Here is a 14,844-nt window from a genome sequence, read left to right as displayed (position 1 = left end):
TATAAAAGAATAGCAATAAACACTTTGATGAATTTTATGATAAAGGAAATCAATGCCTCCACGTCCTCCGAGTCCATCTTGTTATTATTCCGTAAGCTATCAATATCGATCTGCTTCATTATAATGCTTTAGCTGTAATGTCGTCAACGCCTCACAGAAACTTATCTCAATTTCTAGGATTCTTATGAATCCACTTATTAAAATATTAGAGCAGTTTTTTTGTAATAAGGTTATTTGTAAATTTATTTCCTTTTTGTTGTTTATATTGTACCTTGTGGAACCTTTTTAAGCAGGCTTATATAGACACAATATATATCTTGCAGTGTTAAAGCAGCACAAGGTGATTTCTGTAGTAATATTATTACTTGCCTTCGGTTTGGGTATATAGCAATTTGTGTAAGTAATAGAAAAAAGGCTTAGAGAGAAAAAGATAACCCTGTGGGGTACAGAAGTTCAGATAACTGCTTCGTCTGAAAATCATAATAACAGGCGATCCATACATGAAAACTAACGCCTCTGCGGCGGTGTTCTCCGCTAACAGCAAGTAGAATGAGCATGAAATGTTTATGAGTAAGCATGATGGAAGTGGTCGCCTCTCGATTAGTATCGAACTAGTTTAGCAGGACGTGCAGAACGCCCAAGAAATAAAATTCTGACCCACAATTTTTAGTCATGTGGGACGGCTTTACGAACTAAACGTCGTTTTCTCCGTTTGGAACCGGTGGAACTTTTGCACCAGATACTGTGCCAACATCTGATAGAACATCGCTACCAAGTGTAGTATCTCAAGGAAGACCCTGTCAGTTTACTATCACATTTCGTAAAGTTATACTTTGAGATTTGCCTCTGATAGATGACACCCCTCCTGTGGAAAGCTTGTCACTAGTAAGCGGTACGCCCGTACCTGATAACATCTTTCTAGCTCAGCCAGATAGCCTATGTCCCCACAGGTAACTGGTATTCAACAAGCGGCGCACTCGACTAGGTGAAGTATTGCTCGAAAGATAACTTTCTCTATTCACACAAACACTTTAATCTAGATTTTTGTTTCTTGGCTACCCTCTATGTGCCTGGAGTACCTCATAGCTTCCGCTGCTGAAATCTTTTAAACTTCCCTGTTACCAAAGAAGGCGTGAGATGGATACGCTTGGCCTCGTTTATACCTCCAAGCTTTTCTCCGGACTGTTTCTCCGGACTTCTCCTCCTACAGGAGACTTCTCTCTTCCAAACTAGCGATCTTTGGCGGTCTCCTCTAATGCTAGCCTAAATGTCCATCTAGGCTAAGAGGAATATTTGCCCTTAGCCTAATAGCTAGGCAAAAAGGACCACCCATCTTAAAGGTCCGCTAACTTACTGAAATGTTAATGTGTGATATATTTCTTAAGCAGTCACGATAGCTTTCATGGGTTCTGCAACGGGATTGCGCTGCATCCCAATACTGTTTGGGTTTGGACGCCTTGTCTATTAGTCCAAAACAATGATTTACTTTTTTCTAATCAAAACGACTTAGACTAACTCACTATTTTTCTAACACATACAGCTTCTATAGAGTGTTATAAGATGGGACAGAAGCTAGCGGGCTGTTTATTGTAACGGGTACCCGTTAAGCCATTATTTTTGGTACAGTCAGATAAAAGTCACTCTCCTATTATGACAGAAACAGAAATTTCGTTCTCGTAATATAAGCGAGCACAAAGCGTTATTCCATGCGTCTGACGAACCCTCACCAAAATTATATAAATTTATGAAACTGTTTGTCGATAGCGTTGGCGGTCATTATAGGCCTTGCGAAAAAGTCGGCAGAGCTTTGCATATGTTAATATGGAAAAGCCATAATAACATTCGACTATAAGGATCGAAAAAGGGCACAGAAAAACACTTCTGATGGTCTCGGATTGTTTTATACAGATGCCAAAGGCTTCCTTTGAGGTAAGATTGTCTTCCGCCATTCTTCGCGCCTCTTGGACGCTTTTGCATTTTTTGGATCTTTGTATTTAGTCCTGCTGGCAGTTCAAAATTGAAATCCACCGCGGCTAACCGGTAACGTGCCTTAGCGAGATCTCAGCGATTCTGTACCAAATAATGCCGGTTCACTTATGGTTAGTGCGAAAAGTTATTTGTGAATTCTGTATGTCAATAGTTTAGGCCTTAACTAAAGCCTTAATCGTAACGAGTAACGGTTTAATAAATAAGCAGATCCATCAGGGATGTTTTCGCTAACATATGCAAAAATGCTGTCTAAATATGTTATTTTTAAACGCAACTTACTTATAGACGAGCGACGTCACTCCCTTCAATAGCTAGTGCATTGTAGGCCGGTAAGATGTTGTAGGACAGATGCTTCATCTATGTACTCTTTTTGTAAACGACAATAAAAAATTATTTGATTTATGTGATACTCAGTTTCGCCACATCTTCACCAATAGGGTAATAGATTTCGGTAAATGTTTCCTACTGACTATATTTAACAGTGGTGGTATTCATCTAATTTAGGGTCCGTTTTCGAGATCGTCCCTCTCGTGGAATTTTATTTATTATTTGTCAGGGATTGTAGCGGTAAAGGTGGGCTGTCTTCTGGTGATTTGTTCTCTTGAATCTGAATGAGTTGCTTGACAAGTGGCAAGGGCTCAGTACTGGTGTTAATGCAAAGAAAAATACAAAAACCCAAATAATTTGCTTCTACATTTAAACGTACGGCAACAACACTGCACCCTTATTAACACCGACAGTGTCGAAAAATACAACATATTCGCGGTCGCCATTGTTAAGGAGCATTATGATGACATGAGCATTGCACGTACGTTTCAATATGTTCTGCGGCTTAGTGGAGTAACTACTCTTGTTGTAGTTTGTTGTTGTTCTAACAACAAATAGATGTGACACCAGCTAACATACATAAACGAATTTATGGATTTTCTGTTCACGTTCGCTGTTACTACTATAGGAAACTGGTGGTACAGCGTGGTGGACGCTATTAACAGGGCCAGTTGTACGGGCCGAGGTAACGTAGGTTTTTGTAAGGGTTGCTTTGCAAAAGTATTTCTTCTGACTAAAGGGCATCCTTTTTTTGCATTGTACGCTACAAACGACGGATTAGAAACACGATGACCATGGTCCGTCGTGTTGTCCTAGGGACCGTCTTACCAAATTGATACAAAGATTCTATGCGAATATACATGGGTGTAATAATCAAACGAAAAACGCACCAGCAAAGGTTGGCATACTCTGTTGGTAAATGGTATTTAAAACAGCTATCGTCTGTTTGTTTACTGGGTACGCAGGCTCGAGAGGATTCTCTTTAGAGTCCTATTTATATAGGTTTGAAAGCAATTTCTCGCACTGAAAGAACAGTATTCATACAATTTTTCCTTACATTTCTTATTCACATAATACCGTTCGAAAATGCTCTTCCTTTTCTGTTTCAATTTCGAATCAACAAAATTTTTTAAAGATGAATATTCCAAACAGGAGAAATGTCTTTTCAGCTACTTCTATGTTATGTATTTTCTTGAAACCAAGACCCGACTGAAAGAGCTCGGATTATTTGTTTTGTGTGCATTATTTGACGTCTTCGCTAAAAGATTTGTTCAAGAGTGACCTGCCAACTTCAAAGATGACACTGAGGATGCTTCCTCCCCTGACCGACTATCTGAACTGAGTCACAGCAACCTGAACGCACCTTTGAAGGAAGACGGCTGACAAACAACCCGGAAATTGATCGAATTGTAAAGCTGCAGCTACGCGACCGTTGTTGTCTTGGGTTTTCACAGAAACTTATGTCTTGTCTGGTCCCTTATGAGCTCTCTGAATCCAACAAGAAATTATAGGTTAACCTTAGCATCGCCTGGTCATAGTGACTACTCGTTACAGGAAATGTCTGTTTTCAACGTGAACCATAGATTGAAATGGGTGGCCTGAGCTGAGGAGCGAAGGCCCAAGCTCCAGTTAGACCTTCATCCAAAAAAACTATGTGGTGGGAATGCGAAGGCCTGATTCACTCGGAGTTGTTTCCCGTAAATCAGACAATTGATCGGCATCTGTATTCGACCCATTTGCATCAAATCAACCAGTCTATTGAAAAGACAAACAACATCTTGTTATCCGGCTCTATACTGCAAAACCACATACAAAAGATATAGCCAAACCTGTTTTCTTGGACTTTAAATGGAATGTTTTGTTACATCTTCTATATTTTTTGGATCTTGCGCTGATGGATTTTCATGATTTCCGTCTACTGGGCAATCACATTTTCGACCATAAACTCAAACATGGCTGGAGAAGTTTTTCTATTTAAAACCTGCTACCTTTTGGCGAGGCGACATACACAATTTAACCGAAAGATGGGAGAAAGTCGTGAATAATAATGACGGATAGTTAACATAACTAATATTCTAAGTAAAAGACGTGACGTATGCTTTGTAGCCAATTTGCAACGGTATATGATTTATGTATTTTGATTGAAATCGGGTTGTTCGATGTAGCATTGGTTGACGTGATAGAGAAGCCGCTCTCAGTTATTCCATCTATTGTAGCCTAAATAGGTTTTATTGATAAAACTCGACTCTTGTCAACGGAACGCACTCACTTAATGCATTCTTCACACGAATAATATAATTTGGAAATGGCATTGAAAACTGTTCTTTAATCGCTGTGTAAGAAGCTTTCCATTTTCGAAGTACTTCTTGTATTTGACTGTGAACTATATTTATCTGAAACTAATAAGGTAGAATACACTTCTTGGCTGAACAACCTGCTTTAGCTAATCTTATTTATGGCCCCCAATCATATTATATGGATCTTGAATTAGCCATCCTATCAAATGAGACCATCATCGATTGTAAATATAAGGGAGTAATATAACTCGACCGGGCAGGGCCGGCCAACTAGAGAAAACGAGCCACTTTTGCATCATATACTTAAAGTCCAGTTATACTGAACCCTAAGTTAAAAATAACTGGATTGCCGCGGTCACTCTAATATTATAAGCTAGTTTTCACAACGCCAGCCATATGCCTAAAGTTTTGTTACTGCCGTTGTTATCACTGCGCCCTCCATTAGTATATGGAATATACAAGGTTGGCCTATAGTCGCTAAGTGATTTCTATCATTATCACTTTTGGTCCATTTCTAATATGTGCCAAAAGCAGTTGGTGGTGATTCACGTAGCAACGTATGCGATAACCTCAGACGATAAGCTAATTTGATATATTTATTGCGTAGCATTTATAGGTTATTATAACTATGTGTGGTAGGAGTTGGTTTTGACATGTTAGAGTTAATGAATTCGTTATGGTGCCCACTGATCTGACGAGGACTAAATACTACTGAATTACTAGCGCTGATTTGGAAGCAATGATTGGAAAAGGTTTGCAAACGTCAATTTTCTCTGGTGAACTCGTCGAACAGACGCATTCCAACGGTCTAATAAATTGTCTTTTTACAAGAAATAAGATATGCTTTAATTGAGCAAGTTGTTAAAGTTAAGGTGAAAGAGGCGCTGAATAAGCAATGGAAACATCAACCATCAAAGCAGAATTCCGCTAAAGCTCAGAGTAAATAAATGGGCCTTAAAACTAATTCACAAACCGGGCAGTTATTTACATTCGACCGATCGTTTTCAGACGGTATATTCGAACCCGACATAGGTATTCACCATCGCGGCAGTAACGAATATGTGTCGTCCGCTACATGATCGCTACACAGGGCATTTCAAATTTCGCGCACTTAGCCTAAAACTATATCTATCACTTTTCTGAAACGTTCAAGGAAACTGAGAATGGCGAAGGTAATGGCTTGGAGGAACAACAATGAAAGAGGTCTCTTAACACTTCGAAAATAATCAATGCCAATGGGACAATCACAAAAAGCGTTATGATGACGAACACCTTAGTAGCCATGACAACAAACGTTCCTGTCGTGCCTTAAGACTTTGTCTATTAGATACTACGTATCTATGAATTCTACCGGACTAGCATATGAAATTAGATTTGCAGAACGACGAATCGTAAAGATGACGTTGAGAAGAGAGTAGCGTATTTGCATGGAAGAATTAGGGACGGCTATGGGTTTGGGTTCGTATCTGAACGCAAGCATTATTCGCTTCGTATACTGTGTAACGGCCTAGATACCGGACGCCAAATACAAAAAACATCCTTCAGTGATAAATGTGCATCACATAACTAGAGAAAGCAAAACGTATGTCTGAAATTGTATCTAATGGATAACTCAAAATTATCGTCATGAGCTTACTTAATATATATTCTACCCGAGCCTCATATGTAAAGGAGACCCAGCAGGAGGAAAGTACAACTGAGAAAGTATTTAGTTGGTATGTAACTAATGTCGCTCACCTCTTAAATGTTCCCTTTTCCTTTTATCTATTCACTGTTTTGTCTACTAGCCCAAGTGTTCTCATCTCTTTATAAGTCCATTGTACTCCTATTGAATGGCCAAGGAGATTCATTTCCATTCAAATATATATATATATATTTCTGGCGAAAAAGTGAGTTTTCGATTTCTGCTCTATTTTGTTTCTTGTCAAGATCAAGCGACTGCCGAAGCAGTTTGGCATATTAGTGTTTTTAATACAAAAACTCTATCACCAATAGCACTGCTTGATAGCGTTGTTAAGTTTGATGGTAGGATATTGCACCTGAAAAACGTATCCCACCTGGATTAGACACCGGAGGCCGATAACAACCTTGGACCAACAACCCGTTAGTTGGTCAAAAAAATAAGCTGCGCACATTTTATTATGTGCAAATTATCATCGGACATCTTTAAGGTAGTAAACTTAATAGAAAATAGGAGCCTGAGTCTACCATAGGTTCAATAAAGCGCAAAAGGAAATACTGCTTCATATTAATTTTCAGGTTTTTATTCGGCATCGGGCAAGACGTAGGGCACAATGATACAATGAAGTTTCGACACAAATTTTGTGTGTGGCGAGAAGTGCTGACTTCACGTTGATTGAAAGAAAGGAACAAGTAGTTTTAGGATATACATATATTTCCAGTGTTAAGTCAGATTCTCATCTCAGGAAAACCACGATTTGCGTTTAGTAGGACTAAAAAGGCCTAGCACATTGCAAAACTCCGAAAAGAACAAAACAATCAACAAGGTATCTATATAAAGCCCGGTTGTATCGATCGAAAAGGGCTACTCAATGAAATAAAGTCGCTAGACATGGCGACGTCGTCTTTCTCCACGATAATAGCGGGACGTTTTTACACCTATTGTATTCTCTAAACACCACGTCGACGGATTACCACCCTACACTGTCCATGTACTGTATATATGCACTTTAAGAAGACGCTAAAGCTTTTTTGCTGTGAGCGACAACAAGCCGCCTATGCTTTAAATCAAAAGGCAGAATAGGAAGCGTGGACAATTGAACGCGTCAAACTATTATCGAGTCAATCATATTCAATAAATGGTGTTATCCGACAGCGCGTCGAGAGGAAAAGGGCGACTAAATCGCTTTTTTGCAAACTGGATTCAAAACAGAAGTAGGCCAACGAATACACGTTATCGATTACCTGCTTTTACGAATCATCAAAACAGTTGCCGGTGGTGCAAAATTCTATTTAAAAACGGATTTTCTGACTCCATATAATCTTCCCAGAAACAGAATAATTGCTGAATGATTAATACACATAGGTAATTTGTGAACATCAGACGGATACTTATCAAATAGCCTGAATTGATCTCCGATTAACGAAGAATGAGCGATATAGCCTTTACGAGAATCGCCGATTTCAGTTACTTTTTCTTAGTAGTAGTAGTAGTAGTAGTAGTAGTAGTAGTCGAAAACTTTCACAGTGAGCAGATGTACAGCGCAGTGTTCCAGAGTGAATAGAGAGCCGTTCAAACAAATGAACCTAGTTCAGAATAATACGCCAGGCTTCGTAGAAACGGTACCAGAGGGCAGCAAGCAGCATTATATTTGTGACAGGTTTCCCGCCTCTACCGTACCTATATCATCGGACTAGTGGAAGCTGTGCTTCCTGCAGAATCCATGCTGGATCCCATGCACTCTAAAACGAGTCATGGCCTATCGGCTTGTCTCTTTCCATTCTCGACACTTTTGTGATCAAATCGAGTCCGCATCGATCTTCGCTGTTTCTACTTCCAGTTCCTAAAATTGGTTTAAAAGGCTTTTGTCGCTGAGAGCTTAAAGCGGTGACGTAAGTCGTTGGGCGGCAGTGTCAGATCAACCAGAAGATACGTTAGGTGACTTCGCGTCGTCATATACGATTTCAGCGCTCTCCGAAGGGTAGAAACTTGATTCCCTGGTCACGTAGGCTACCAAGAAAGAGCTTACGATCGCAGGGAAAGGCAGGAAGAAAGACCCATGTGTGCCCACTAAACTTGGGAACAGGTGGTAACCTAGATTCAAATCCACTTATTTTTGTGTCGGTTAGGGCCAACTGTCTGAAGTAATGTGGCAGTATCAGCCGTAAAAATGGACACATTTATTTATAAAGAAGGGCAAAGCAATGCATTTTCAAAGACAATCATGTGAAAACTTAGTGATCGGATCAAGAAATTAATCAATGGCATATTCCTCTAGAGCGCATTGACATTAACATCTATTACAGGCATAACGGAATTCTCGTTTCCCTTCATTGGAAAACTAGCTAACACACCAAAATTGCTGGTTAGAATGTAACGACATTTAGTTGAAGTACAGGTATTATCCAGAAACTCCCGAATCTACGAAGAGTTATCATTTTGTACCAAAATACAGTAGCCAAAAGCCAGCGACAAATTGGTGTGTATCATTTTATGGGTCGTTGAGAAAACTCCAACTGGTTCGGAACGGGGTCCGCCCGGTCTCGTTTCTTTAGAACCGAACTGAAATGTTCCTTCGCATAGGTTTTTGCAAAACAAAGATATAGAGTACCATTTAAATACGCCTCGCATTTCCCTAGAAAAAGGCCGGAAAGGTTTAAGCGGACGTGGCGTAGGGATGCCTTATCTAATGTTCGATACACAAGCCAAGCATCTCGCTTTAGGAGCCTACATCGCGCGTCCTTAGATGGAGATATTGTAAGATAGTCTTCTCTCTCGTTAGCAAAATTAAACTTGATACTTAAATCATTTGTACCCCTATATCTCGATTTTTAGGTCTGGTGTCGCCGTCAGCCACAGACGGCTGGCTGCCCAGGCGGAGCGAGGTTTGTCTATGGTTGGGTTCCCTAAGATTAGCATAAGTCGTTTGTATTTAGTGTAAACTGTAAGTTCACCTGTTTTAGATGATAGAACCTGAATCGATAAAACGACCATTTTTACTATTCTATCTTTAGCACAGAGTGTTGTGCATCATGCAAACCAGAAAAATGAGCTCAAGACTTCAATATCGAAGTTAAACCTTTCAAAAATAATGCTAGAGTCCTATTTTTTTTTCTGACAACGACGCTAGATCGGCACTAATTCAACGCATGGGTTACACTAACATTGTACTCACAGTAATAGATCCTCAAATGGCGCGCGCGAGCCGGAAATACCGGCTTGAGTATTACTTGAAAAAAATCTTTTCGAGAAATACCTTATTACGTAATTTCTGATTAGGTATTCTTCTTGATCAGGACAAAATAATTTGGGAATGGGAACAAGATTAGCCGGGCTGAAGCCATAACACTGTCTTCAACTCTACGCCTGAACTAACGGGGTTCTTGTAAATATTAAAATATTGTTTTAGTAACCTGCTTTTTTATTGATGTACGTAACCTAGGTGAGTTGGATGCGTAACAATTAGTTGTGCCGGATTATTCCGATATAATATTGGGCACATTCGGCAGTGAATTCCATTGGTTAACAATGAATGTACACATATTGATTGCCTAAGATTTGGATATTCTGTAGAAGGTTCATTAAAAAAAAAATAAGTTATCGGTGGGTAAATCGGTATCGGTGGGGTGTTGATGACGCTTCTTTAATCTAAGAGCGGAGATTGTATTCCTTGAAAATGTTTGTCTGTAACGCTCCGAAAAGATGTTGCTTTTTATTGACCGTCCCTATATCTGTACAAATAGAACGTTGCGTAACAATTAATTCTATGAAAACAGTTTAAGAGCGCCGGTCTCAGAAAATAACTGAGCTTCTTTATAGCAAAATATCTATTAGATACAATGATAAAATAAATAAAAAAGGCCTATTTCAAAGTTTTTTTGATTGACATACTTATTTTGAACAGTATAGTCGCGGAGTTCGCTCCCTGCAGCGTTCCTATAAACGTATAAACTTGATCAAAGTCACCATAAAGAAACAGTGATGGTAGGTTATTTGTTTGCCTTCGTTGGGTCACTTTTTGTTTATGGCGTGGCCGAAGAACAGGTAACATACACTGGGGTCAGATTAGATTATCTGTTTGGCCTAAACTGAGGTAGTGGTATGCAAACCTTGCTGTTCAAAAATAGGGAAAGCGGGAACAGGTAAAGAGCCCGGAAGCCTTATAACTATGCAAAAATTACGTATAACCAAAAAGGCTAGTGTGATGTTTTCGGATATTTTCAAGCAAGCACTTTTTATATGCATAGTCGATGCCTATTATCGCCTGGCATATCACGCACTCTTATTTTACTTGTATATTCGGTATAATAATCATAATAGTAATAACAAGTAATAAGACAGTGGTAGATTTCCAGTGCAACAGGCAACGAACGTGATGCTATAAGATAATCACAAGGTAACTGCAGAGGCGCAAGCCGACACCTGCTAAGGGGTTGGTTCAGAAGGTAATAAAAAAGCTTTTCGGACCTATGCTGACTCAGTCTGCATTACAACGTAAGAAAAGGAGATTACTTCTTGTAACACTTAAGAAGAAACACAGACGGATTTCTACTGTGGACCATGGCATACAGTGACGTCATAGACTTATTTAGGTCGTAGGGGTTCCGATCGATCGCCTATTCGGACGTTTTAGGCTTACTAGTTACCGCAAATGGAAATACAACGTAACAAGAGGAGGTCCAACAAGCACTGACAAGGATCAACGACCGGATGGAGGCGTACGACCTAACTGCCCTTGAAAGAATATGAAGCGGTATGCTCATTAGGTGCAGAAACAAAAAAAATCAAATTGAAATTTAACGAGGGAGTCATCGAAGTAAAGCAAGCTGCACGATCTTTTAGCATTTGACAGACCATTCAAAGAAAGCAAAAACTGCAAATAGCTTAGCTGAAATTACGCGAAGATTGCGGGAAGCCATAGAATCGAAGCAGAAACTCCCGGCCACCATTGCCGAATCCACAATTAGGTTTACGAAAGCCACAGAAGGCCAAACAACAATTAAACTGAAATGCGAGAAAAAGAAACTCGTAATCGCGCGAACGGCGACGGGAATAAGTGTTACAAAAATTACAAAAGGCGCTAGAGACACAAGCGGCAAGGGAAAACCCTAGTACGGATGGTACCGTGACCGAGATGGATCGAGGACGAGAGGAAACTAAAGGCTGACTCGGATCTCAAAGAGAAGGACCTGAGAACAGGCACTTAGGAACTGCCATGGACCTGCTACCTAATCCCCTACCTAATTTAAAGGACAAACGGAGCACCGCGTGTGAATCGATCCAGGTACTCACCCGTTATAAAGGACTTTCAAATACCTCCACAAAAAAGGTAAAGCATCCGACCCGATATACGTATACGTCCGGTTGATGACGTGACCCACACAGTATAGAAATTTTTAGTTTTGGAAAACTCGACCGGACACAAACAAGGCGGAGAATCCAAGCTTGCTGGCGGAGCTCGTCAAAAGCACGATAAGAAGAACGGAACAATGATCCTGCGGAATGCGCCTGAAAAGTTGAAAAAGCGATGAAAGAGCTCTACTTACACAACGGAAGAAAGCAGAAGATCAATAGAGACGCTAATCGCCATGCGCGGGTTGTGTGTGCTACATTCGTTGTGGGCACTAGGTATATTTTAAGGTGAGGACCGATTAGAAGGAGGGGACCAGGACGTAAAATTCCTGACGTGGTTCTTGTTAGATTTTTCTGCAACATGCACGCCACCAATTTAACCTGAAATTGTTGCCAGATAACAGGGTAACGCAGTTTTTGCGAACCGCACAGGCTCACCGTCTACCTACTCTGCAGCAGTTACCCGTTACTATTCGACTTACTGTTCTCTCGTAAATCGTCCAAGAAGGCAACAAGGTTTCTTGTTATTCCCGCCGATTTCACAGACGAGCTTCTAATGCTGTTGTAAGCGCCATCATCGTCGTTGTTATTGTTGTTGTCGTCGTCGTCGTCACTCTACCACCTCGTCGAGTCGCGGTGTTTATGGTGAGAAACCACGTTCTGACTCTCCACCGACGTTCGTTCGCAGAAGCATCGTACATACTGTGTGTATATTCTCGTATGATGAGAAGGTGCGATGGTCCATATTGCTGACGAGTTTGTTTGCGGATGCATGGCATAATGGACGATACGTTCTCGCACCGTCTACACATCATCAGTGTTATCCATCACGTTGAGTTTTACCGTTCGAGGCCCCCAGGCGGGAACGTAACAACAGCATCGGCACAGTGTCAAAGCAGTGTATAAACCCTTAGGGAGGCCGGTGAACAACGGAGAAGGGGGGGGGGGCATAACATCAAAAGCATTTCTTGTTGATGACTACACTTTTGTACTGCTACTGCCGAGTCGATCCCGCCACTTTCACCGTTGGGTCAACATAGAGCAATGGCCAGCTTTGCCTATCGAAGAGCGAGAAAAGCGCGTGATGCAAGAGTATTGCCCAGTGGACATGGACTCTTTCAAAATTTACTATTTAAAGCATGCACGTTCATCACGCGAATGTTAAACGTCGTTCGACGTACTTTTTGCGTTCCTAGGTTTAACACTGAGCTCAAAAATATCAATAACAAATTTTCAGAGGGATCCTGCGGGTGGCCGTCCAATTGACTCATCACCATTAAGGTGAATATGTTCATTTATTTGGATGTGTATTTCAACGGCGAGATATAATTAACAGTAATAGTTATACCATATGAGAAGGCGAAGAAAAACAAAACTATCACCGAAAAACAGCAAATGCCCTGTTGTTAAATATGTATCTGAACGAAACAGAGCATCCTAAGGTGTTGTAAAACAATCAGAAATCATAACACGTAACCGAAAGATACTGGGCACCGTCTGACTACTAAATGATCAATTTGAACGAATTTACTAACGTCATAACAATCATAGTATTTTCTTCAAAATAATATGGTAGGGGATTGGTAAAATATCTTCTATCGATATTTGTTTTCACTGATCTTAGTCTTTAGAAATGACGACTCTTAATTGTACAGTAAGTTCTTCGCACTTCGACGCAAGTCGAACGGTTGCGATATTATCTACTTCACGTTAATAGCCACTATTCTTTTATATATATTTATTAATGTTTTTTATTAATGCTTTCATTCATTGCAGCTTTTTATTAATGTTTTCATTCATTTTTCTTCCTTCACGATTTTTTTTCCTCTGTTTACGATTAGAAAACATTTTTTCTCATCAAAGCCTCTGCGTGCTGATCGCTTGTTTCGCCGTTGACTCATGTCGAAATAGTAGCTTAGGGGAATTGCTCCGACAATTCCGGATACTTACTTACAACAACACTGTAGTGGTTAAAGCCTTTGCTAAACATCTTGGAAAATGTTCAAAACTCAGGTTGTTTGTTATTAAGTAAGGTTATTAACCCTAGGTTGTGTTATATATTTGGTAAAATGGAATATTACGATACAAAAAGAATACGTTACTTGCGCATAATGAGTTTACCACTACGGTCAAAATAAATCGAACGTGGTTCTCACTAACAAAGCCTGACACAATTCATGAACGAATTAGGGTCTACTATTTAATTGAGGATCAGTTTTGGATCTATGAAAAGAACCCCTTCAAGGAAAAACGACTGGACCTTGGCTGTAATCCACTGTCTGACCTGCCAGTTAGTTTCGACCTAGTTCGATAAACATTATCAAAACAGGGTACAGTTTAAGAAAAAGTAACAGATCTCTTACGACGGCCGCGGTACAGCTAAATGTATCTGGTGTTGACAAAAAATTACGATATTTTTGATTACATTTTTTAATTAAATTACAAGGGAGATTGCTGGAGAGAGCCTGCGCGATCTGTCGAGAGAGTTCGTGGATCATCTAAGTTAATCTGTCCGTGCTACAAATGGCGTACACTATACCGAGTCTTCAGGCCTTTTTTTGTTTTGGTATCGGTTTTATTAGACCGTGAGAATTGTGGAAACTTATCTCGGATAGCCTGTTTCCGTAGCCCAGCTTCAGGCTTCCCCTTTTAATATCGGTTCGGCTCTAGCTTTCTATAGTTTATGTTGCCTCTACTGTACGACGCGATTGCATGTTCAATATGTCGGCACACAATAAACGTCGTGCAAACCTCAGTGCAGTATTTGACCATTGCAGGTTTTATGTTTGTTTGTGATGTACGCCAACCGGCCGCTCCACCCACCCACGATTTCGCCATGCGTTCGTTTTTTTGAATGGTGGAGCTTATGAAATATATATATATACGACACTTTTAAAAGAAACTTCAGATACTGTTTACGCAATTATACGTAGCTTTTATTTGCAATTTCAAATAAGCCGGGCATAAATTTTTCTGCATTTTGATGGTACATAGAAAGCTGACAAGAAATCGGGCCGTGACCCCGCTGCTTCTAGAAATACTTGAGTTTTACCGGCAGAAGTTCAAAACTAAGAATCATCATTGCTTTACTGGTAGCAATGTCGTCTAAATGTGCCTAACTTCTGGGAGTCCTGCTGCTAAGACATCAGTTTATACCTGGGAAATTGCTGCTGCTACCTTTACTTTGAAGAGGTGCTG

General features: G+C 40.2%; 1 long non-coding RNA gene across 1 annotated transcript; it reads right to left on the bottom strand.

Annotated features, from left to right (window-relative positions):
* Window positions 1–11,197: 11,197 nt before the first annotated feature.
* Window positions 11,198–12,362, bottom strand: LOC111262079 (uncharacterized). The gene is made up of 3 exons (XR_002681384.2): window positions 12,129–12,362; window positions 11,587–11,802; window positions 11,198–11,298 (listed from the first exon to the last, which is right to left on the bottom strand). It is a non-coding gene; the product is annotated as an uncharacterized LOC111262079 (long non-coding RNA).
* Window positions 12,363–14,844: the final 2,482 nt, after the last annotated feature.

This window comes from Varroa jacobsoni, unplaced genomic scaffold, assembly GCF_002532875.2.
Source record: "Varroa jacobsoni isolate VJ856 unplaced genomic scaffold, vjacob_1.0 scaffold_66, whole genome shotgun sequence".
Classification (NCBI taxonomy): domain Eukaryota; kingdom Metazoa; phylum Arthropoda; class Arachnida; order Mesostigmata; family Varroidae; genus Varroa; species Varroa jacobsoni.
The sequence above is the reverse complement of the archived record's forward strand: the minus strand, read 5'-3'. Positions and strand labels throughout refer to the sequence as shown.